We start from the raw sequence: 9,441 nt of genomic DNA on the forward strand, positions 1-9,441 counted from the left end.
CTGGAAAGCTGTGTAATGCCCTGCCATGCAACCTCAGATGTACAGTCAACCATTTTCAATTCAGGTATGCCCTGAAAACTTTGCTGTTTTAAATGTGTGCGTGGAGGTTGCTTCCTTGGAATCGTTGCGCCAAGATGCTTTCTGGTGAAAGTGCACGATATCCATACAGATAACATAACATAACATAACATAACATAACATAACATAACATAACATGTCCTTTGGCCAACACCCAGACCCTGCCAAGCTATATAAAGAAGATACTGGGGCCTGCCTGCAGTCATTCATCCGGAGAAAGCAGAAGCAGAAGAGAAACCATCGTGCTCCCGCCACAACTTTCTTCCCTCATTCGGGAGCTGCTGGAGCAGCGTTGCTGGCACACATAAGAAGGTAAGCCCTGTGGGGCTTTCAGCCTGGCAGGGGATTACAATCAGCATTTTTAATTCAAAAAGTCGCTGCTGAGCATTCCACATGCTTTGAAAAAGGCTCAGATGAAGTCCTACTAATTCCGCAACAAAGTGCTCCTACTCTGGGGCATCTGTGATGGTTTACAACCTCCAAATGGGCACAAACCTTTTATACCAGTATTGTTTTTTATAAAGGTGAACACTCTTCAAGATGGCCGCCCCTGCCTCAGACAAGGTACCCATCCACTGCATGCAAGCCTGGCCCTCTCTGTAATTGGCTGCCTCACCCCACATTAGTCAATCAGAGGCACCGACAGGCGGAAGCCAGCCCCTCCATCGAAGGCCCACACCTACGGCCCTGTCTGTGCCAGTCAGGCCAGAGGGGATCGGAGTACTCCTTCCTTTGGCCTCGCCTTTCTTCTGCAGCATGGATCATCCAGGGCCCACAAAATCCTGTGCTCCTGAACCTCCACATTCTGCAAACACGCCATGTGAGTGATGCTGGAACTCTTCCAATTGCCTCCCTCCCTAATCAATTCCTAAAATTGACTGTGTGACTTTCTCAGTCTGGCATCCTACCTCACATGTCTTCCTCATCCTCACTGCATTGTGCGCCCTGCTTTTGAGCTTCAAACTTAGGTTTGCTTTTTTAACATCTTGCAACCCATATTGTGCATTGCATGTGTACCCTGGTTTTGAGTTTCAAACTTAGGTCTGCTTTTTTAACATCTTGCAACCCATATTGTGCATTGCATTTGTACCCTGGTTTTGGGTTTCAAACTTAGGTGTGCTTTTTTAACATCTTGCAACCCATTTTGTGCTTTGCATTTGTGCCCTGCTTTTGAGTTCCAAACATAGGTGTTCTTTTTTAACATCATGCAAACGATATTGTGCATTGCATTTGTGGTTGTCCTGCAACCAGTAGGCCGCTTGGTGAGTTGACCAGAATGATGCAGGGCAGCCTCTCCTCTTCATCTATCATCTGACACCCTCATTGCACACAGCATCTCTCCTATCTTCTCTAACTGCTTCACTTTCATCTATTCTCCCTCTCCTAGAAAGTGTGGAAGAGAAAAGCACAAAAAAAGCATACTGCGGGTTAACCCAGGCTTACCCATCGCATACATCTATGTCATTTCCACTTCCAAACAGGTCTTCACCGATATACTTTTCTCTGTCCCCTTCCCAGATCTATGGACTCCTCATCTCATCTCCACTGTGCCCCCCTCTCACATCTTCTCCCATTAATGGTGACATCAAGTTGGAAGTCCTCTTGGTTGGCTTCTCATCTTCACGCTGCATCATTAATGTCTATCACACAGGCACTTTCTTGGTTCAAGGTCCTCAACCCAACCTCCTCCTCTTTGACTGGTGCCTGCTGTGCCTCATTAATTTCCTTTCTTCAACTGCCTCCCCCCTACCATTCTCTCCATCCCTCCCCCTCTGACTGGTGTGCCACACCCCTGTACTTCAAAGGTGGAGACCTCCTTCACCTGGCTACTCTCAACACCTGCTCAGCCAGCAAATACGCCGCTGACATTCTCACTCTTACCAAAACATGGCTCAATACAGCTCAGTCACTGCTTTTGACTCCCATCTCCCAGATGACTTCAAGATCATTTCCAAACCATGAACTCTCTGTGCTGGTGGAGGGGTTGCCTTATTCTTCCCTCAGTGGGTTCCTTCCTTCATCATACTCACCCAGTACTACTCTTCTTTGTTTAGTCTGGTCTACAAGCTAGCCATCTCTCCCTCCTCCTCTCTGAACATTGTCACCATATAAAGGCCCCCCCTAAACTAGCACCCTGTTCCTCTCTGAATGGGCTCATGTCTGTTACTCTCTCCTCTCAACCACTTCCAAACTCCATCTCTTGGGCGACTGCAACATCCAATTGGACTCCCCTATTACAGCATCCACTCTCCTCCTTGACCTATGCACCTCGCCATCCCTCTTCATTCTCCCTTATGGTCCAGCCCACACAGCTGGACACACTCTGGATGCCCTCATCATTCAATTCTGACCTCTCTCTCTCCCCTCCGCTGGTCACACCACTCTCTTGGTCAGACCATTCTCTCCTCTCACCTGGATCCTCTTAGCCCTCTGATCGCACCTCCAAACGCCCTGCCAACCTCGTTCATGAACATATGTCCGATGAAATGAGTGTCAGCTGTTGCCTTCACATCCACCTTCCTCCCCCCTCTCCTCCCACCTCGGATTCTACCATCAACTCTGCTCTCAGCAACCTCTATTTGGCCATTACCAACACCCTTGACATTCTTGCCCCAGTCATGAGGATCTCCCAGAAACCTGCCTTCAAGCGTAATACCTGGTACGACTATGAACTTGCATCTCTGAAACACAAGTGCAGAGCTGAGGAAGGCAAGTGGCAAACCTCAGGCTCACCCTCTGACAAACTGGCATGCCGCCTGCTCCAAAGGCAATACAGACTCTCCATCTGTGCCAAGAAAAGGGCCCACATTCAGGCACAGTATCTGGTGCATCCAACAACACGACTGACCTCTTTAAAATCTACAGGGAACTTGCCAACCCGTCTGCAGTCTCCTCCTCCTCTCTTCCTTCCTAGGCCCTCTAAAATGCACTGGCCACATGCTTCACCACAAAAAAAAAACTCTGGACATCCTGAGCACCCTTTCTACCCTCTCCCCCAACCCCTGCCTCACTCCCTCACCTCCTATGGCCTCCCACTCTATCCTCCTTCTCCCCTGTCACACCTGATGAAGTCACCAGAGTTGTCGGCTCTATGAAGTTCTCATCCAAACAGGTCTCCCCTTGCTCCTCTAGAAGCACCAAGGACAATATTGGCTCCCTTGCCCCTGCACTAGCTGATTTCTGCAACCACTCTTGGATCTACTAATGGATCTTTCCCCTCTCCCTCAAGCACTCCCTTGTGCACCCCCCTCCTGAAACCTAAAGCAGAGTCGTCAGGTAAGTAGTGCAGATTCAGTTTACGTCATGCAGTTAACCAGGGATGATGAGCAGAAACAGCAGACGCTAAGAGAAAGGCTTTGAGGTGCTTCCGGAACCGGCATTGGTTCCCGTCAAGTGTCAGGGAGGCAGGGAGCCTGTTGCAGAGGGAGGGAAAAAGCACTTCTACCAATAACTGTTTTTTGCAGAAGCGCATGACCCTGAGGGAGTTGGAGGCGGATGAAGGAAGAGCTCGTGCACACAGATATATAGGGAGTTAGATTTCAAGGTATTGAGGTCCCAGGGGCCAGAAGGCCTTCTGCAGAATGTTCTTGGCTTCATGTAATTCGATAGCTTTCACCACAAAGGGTCTGAAACTGAATTTACTGTATGGACAATGTTTACAGATAGATGGAACTGAAGCAAAAAAGAAGATTTTATCAGACATGCAAATGTTCTACAAGGGAGACTAATACAGCAAAGTTACCCCAAAAAAGTTGAACGGCAGAATAAAAAAGAGCAGCCAATACAGACAGAGACAACTGTTTAGTTGCCAAAACCAGACCAAAATAGAACAAATTAGTGTGTGTGACAACTTTCAGCCCCATTAGCACTGCACTGCAACACATTGTAAACAAGAGCTGACACCTTATAAAATATCACGGCACACTACAAAATAAGCCCCTGTTTGCTTTTAAAAGAAGCAGAATCTCAAACAGGGATTAATTCGAGCATACAGGCCTACACCGGATGAGAGCTCTTTATCAACAGCTTTGGGTATGCCCCTATGATGCGATACTTCAAATGTGGTTGGTGAGTAGCATGCCAGTGTACAGGGACGAGGCACTTTTTTAACACAATCATATTAAGTGTTTGATGAGAGCACACACAAATTGTAACAGTCAAAAGATAATTGACAACATTGAATGTCCATGTCATATGCTATATGAAGGCAAGACCATCAGATCATAAAACAATGGCTCTCGGAACACAAGTCATGTATCTTAAACCAAGTGCCTGATAAACCATTAGTGGAACATTTCATGAAAAAGAAATACACAGACAAAGATATCAAATGGTTTGTCTTACAAAAACTGATACAACACTCAAGACATGAAGAGCTTGATAAATAACAAATAAAAGTGCAACAAATGTGGAAATACCAAATAAATACTGGGAATCAGGGGATGGATATTACTGTAAAATGGGATGATTTCATTTGGTAGTTGGATTAAAACTATAAACACAGAGGTATACATATCTAGGTGAGGGAATATTGTGGATGTTTACGACTCACTTGTTTCTGTTGGAGAATAACAGCATGCAAATATATGTTTAACACACAACAGGTAAAATCAGCTATCATGATCAGTGGTGTACTATCTGCAGGTAAATTACCAAATAGAAGGGTTCACAAGAGCTGAAAATGTATGTCATCCATGTTTGAAATTGAAAATAAAATGTATATTGTCATTGAAACAATGTGATTACACACATGACGATACATACTATGCAATGAAATAAAAACATTTATGCTAACATTTATGCTAGTCATTTAATTGTTAGAATGAAAATCCATTGCAATAAGACCGCCAAAAACACAGGCTTATTAGAACAAGCCCACTGCAAAAAATAAAGAAATGCTCTCGACGTATCCAAGTCCTGCGGTGTCAAAAAGACTCTGGACGAGAGACGGCTACCCGTGAACAGTGGTAAGCATGACCGACCGGGACACAATAAACACTTGCTATGTAGATCGCTGACAGACTGCTGTAGCCATAACAGGAAGCACAATAGATTGACACAGAAATGGAGATGCCCATATGGACACCGTAAGAGGGGACAGACACTTAGAATGCAAGATGGTTCACAAGGTATACTCGTTACATGGGTCAAACACACAGTGCCAAAACATTAATAAGTTTGAATAAGGCACACACTACGAATATGGCATGAGAGCGAGCACATAATATAGAACAATTGACAGTTAGAAAATGTCTGATTCCAAATGAAGTATAGAAACATATGACACACACGTTTTGTGAGGCATGGTCATTAAGGGTGTAAAAAGTCACAAAAATATATAAAATGTCTCACGTGTTGTTCTGAATGGGTTAACTGTAGACCATTGGTTTTAGGTTAAGTCATGTAATAAGAAGAAGAAATATCAACTAGGAGGAGAAACATTTGAAACATGTAACCTCATGAAATGACATAAGTGTCTAAACATAAAATATGAAAGTAAATGAGAGGCAAATCCCATATTAAAACTCTCTACTAGCAGTTTTTCTAATGTCCTTAGATTTGAGAGAAAACAGATAAGAAAAAGGAAAAACCTCCAGCAAGATTGAGCACATCCGCTTAATAAATGGGATAGGAAGAAAAAAAAGGAAGAAAAAAAAGGTATGTACATTTCATAATTGAACATGATTCATCATGTATAACACATTAAAAGTGCACAGAAACTATGAGTGGTGAATCAGAAGCTGTAAACATACATTTGAATAGACAACTCATGTAATATAAATATGTCCATATCTTTTCATAGATGCCACAACATAGGAACACACTCATGGGAGCCGTCTAATCAATATTGTCCTGATGAAGGCCAATAAACTAAACAAAAGAGCACACGATTATCAGACCAAAGAAAGGCTGAAACATACTGTGCTGACAACTCTTCCCACAATAAAAGCCCCATACATGTGGCGTATCGACTATACTATAGACTGTGAACAATACATTGCATCTAATAAATAAAGGAAGAGGAGTGACATTTTCCCTGAAGAGTTGTTAAAAATGAGATCCAAGAGAGAATATTATGGTCTTTGTTTCATGTGTTATTGTACTATTTGTGTAATTGTGCTATTTGAATTGAACCAATATTTCCAAGAAATTGCTTATGTGTCACTTGAGTGAAGCACTACGTAAATTGCCAAAATTGTGTGAGGTTTTTAACTGTGTGAGTATTTGTGCAAAAGGTTAAATTATTAGGATGTGTGGGGAAAATATCCAATTGTGTCCTTGAGTATATGTCTTGAAAAGGTTATTTTAATGAACAAGAATAATAAAACATTGGTTTCGAAATACATAGAGGAAGTCAATGATAATAATTAGAGTATTTGTCTATCCAAACTGATCCTGATCAATTGTTGTTTACAATTGTAAGGTACCTGGGAAATCAGGAGTATTGCTAGGTAAACCCATAAATGTATGCATACACAACACATCATATATGGATGCAGGCAGGTGGCCACTTTGCTGGTGTCATTCCCATAGGGTATGCTCAAGCCTCACCCAGCTTTCTGAAATGGGCCAAAGTGCCTCTGTGTACTGCCGACAAAAATTCCCAAGGCTTGGCATTTGGCTATGGCCCTGCCCCTCATGACATCTGCAGTAGCCACTGGGCCTGGCCTATGGCCAGATTCAGTGGAGTGGGCACTTTATACACATATACGGTCTGTTATGTTATGTTATCCAGATTTATTAAGGGCACGTATGCCCAGAGGCATCATGGCGCTGAAGAAGTGAAGTATTCGTGTGATATCACCATTTCTAAAATAACATTGTTTTCAATTTCCGGGCAAATGCCAAATGGTCTGTAGTCCCCCATAGAGCAAGGGGAAGGTCATTCCAGGCTTCGGCGGCTGCCACCGAGAAAGCGCGCCCCCTTTTCCAGCTAGCCTAAACCGGGGGACTGCAACCCGCAGAGCCGATTGGGATTGTAGAGAGTGATTAGGCATTTAGAGAGTAAATCTGTCTTGCAAATATTCCGCTCCTATGCCGTAAAAGGCCTGATGTACCATACACATGGATTTAAACATAATCCTGACAACAACACGGAGCCAGTGCAGTTTCTTAAGCAAAGGAGTCATAAGGGGTGCAGAATGGATCTGGCCGTAGCGTTCTGGAGTAACTGTAAGCAACTAACCAGGTAGCCAGGTTGCGCCAGATAAAGTGATTTACAGTAATACAGTGCGCTTCATACTAGAGCTGCAAACACCAGAGGCTGACATGCTGTAGGAATGAAAGGGAGGACTCTCTGCAAAACACAGAGTTTAAAGTGGCCGGTTTTGCATACCGCAGCAACTTGCTCATCCATGGTCAGAGTGGAAGATATCCTCACCCCTAAATTCCTGACCGACAGGACAGGCGTGGGGGGAGGTCCCAGGGATGTGGGTCAGAAATTGGCCGTCCAAAACAGCTGAGGAGATGAAGTGCCTACAAACAGGACCTCGGATTTTCTGCCATTTAGCTTTAGCCAATTTGATGTCATCCATGTCCCCAGCTCCTCAAGACAGTTTCTCAGCCGAATGGCTGTCTCATATTTGGTGAGGTCCAACCAGACCAAAATCTGGGTGTCGTCAGCATAGGAATAATGGCGAAACCCATGTGACTGAATGAGGAGAAGATATCTAATATAAATATTAAATAGGATAGGGGACAATGCTGATCCCTGGGGAACCCAGCAGAAAAGTGAAGCTGGGGCAGAGCGGAAGGGAGGAAGAGACACTGATTGAGAGCGGTCAGCCAGGTCTGTCTACCACTGGCCACATTATCAGGACATATGCAGGGATTTGAAGGTACGACCTTGCCGCTGTGTGTTTTATCTTTTATTCTTACTTTTATGGTTTGTTCACAGTTTGATTTCCTTTCAAGCAGCACCGGATTACAACCCTGGCTATGGCACGTGACTGGGCACCTCCCACCCACACTCACGCTACTTCGTAGCATTTATATTTAGCCTTTTTATTTTATTTTAAATTTGCCTCATGTTTTCATATATCTTTTCCTTGGATGCTACATAGTAGCAGAGGGTGCCTGTCTTCAACTGTGCTCCCAGGCTTGTGCTCAGTTGCACATGTCTTTCTTTGATTTCTTTCTACACGCAGCTACCAGTGGCAGTCTGTCCTCACTGCTTACTAGCAGGGGGAGTGGATTGCTCAGTGTGCTTGTATGGAGGCTGCAAGCAGACAGTGCAGCACTCGTATGCAGAGGCACGCGCCCACCGTGCCAAAGTTGTGCCAAAGTTAAGCCCGTCTGCATTCCGGGAGGACCCGGAGGGGTCATAGTAAAGGAAAGAAAGCAATATGGAGCTTAGGGGGGGAGGTTATTGTACCTACAGGTACGTGTTTACTAAATGGGATACTGATCAAAGCACATTCTCTGGTACTGCATATATAAGCGCTATTTCCTGCAATATTGTGGTGGTATATCAGCACTCCAGGCATAGTTTATGAACCTAGTGGTATTAGGAGACGTTAATATGAGGTTCAATACCCCTCTGACTCCATATTAGTCAAATTCTGTGAGGCTTTGCTGGACTTGAGCCTACAGCAATTTGTATGTCAACCGACTCATGTTCAGGGTGGCATATTGGTTCTGATGTTTGCACCTGTAGGTAGTACTTTCAGCTGTGCAGGACAGTGCGTGTTATGGTCTGATCATAATCTCATTTCATTCAGGATATTAGGACCAGTGGTACCTGCCAAACCGCCTCTGGCAACTTTCTTGAGAGGAAAGTGGCACATTGTGGATCATCGGCTGGTACCATCCCCGATTCAAAATAAATGTTGGGATGCAGCTGTAATCAACATTTCCTCCCTTTCTAATATTCTGCGGGAGGTGGCCAATCACGTAGCCCCTCCAAAACGGATCCGGGTTTGGAGCCATCTCTCCGAGCCCAGGTTTACAGACCAACTGAAAGCTGCACGCATCAAAGTGAGGCAGGCCAAGCGCAAATGACTATGCTCCTATAGCCCCGTAGAGAAAGCAACATTTCAGCAGCTGACCATAGCATATCATCAAGATATTGAGCTTGCTAAACAAATCTTTACCCAAAAGGTTGAGCGGGCTCTCAACCAGTCTAAAGAACATTTCTCTGTGGTAAAGTCATTTTCATCTACTACTCATTTTCCTCCCAAGGTCCTTCCATTTCAGGCTTTATGTGACTCCATCTCAGATTTTTTCCATACTAAGGTGGTTGACATGCGGAAGAATAGCACTACCGATAAGGGTTTTAGGGCTACTCTTCACTCTGTTGTAGATGTTGATTCACGTATAAGGGTTTGGTCTTGGTTCCCTGAATTTTCTGAGGATGAGGTCCTA

This window comes from Ambystoma mexicanum, chromosome 10 (genome assembly GCF_040938575.1).
Source record: "Ambystoma mexicanum isolate Mex_15411 chromosome 10, UKY_AmexF1_1, whole genome shotgun sequence".
In the NCBI taxonomy this organism is placed as follows: Eukaryota; Metazoa; Chordata; class Amphibia; order Caudata; family Ambystomatidae; genus Ambystoma; species Ambystoma mexicanum.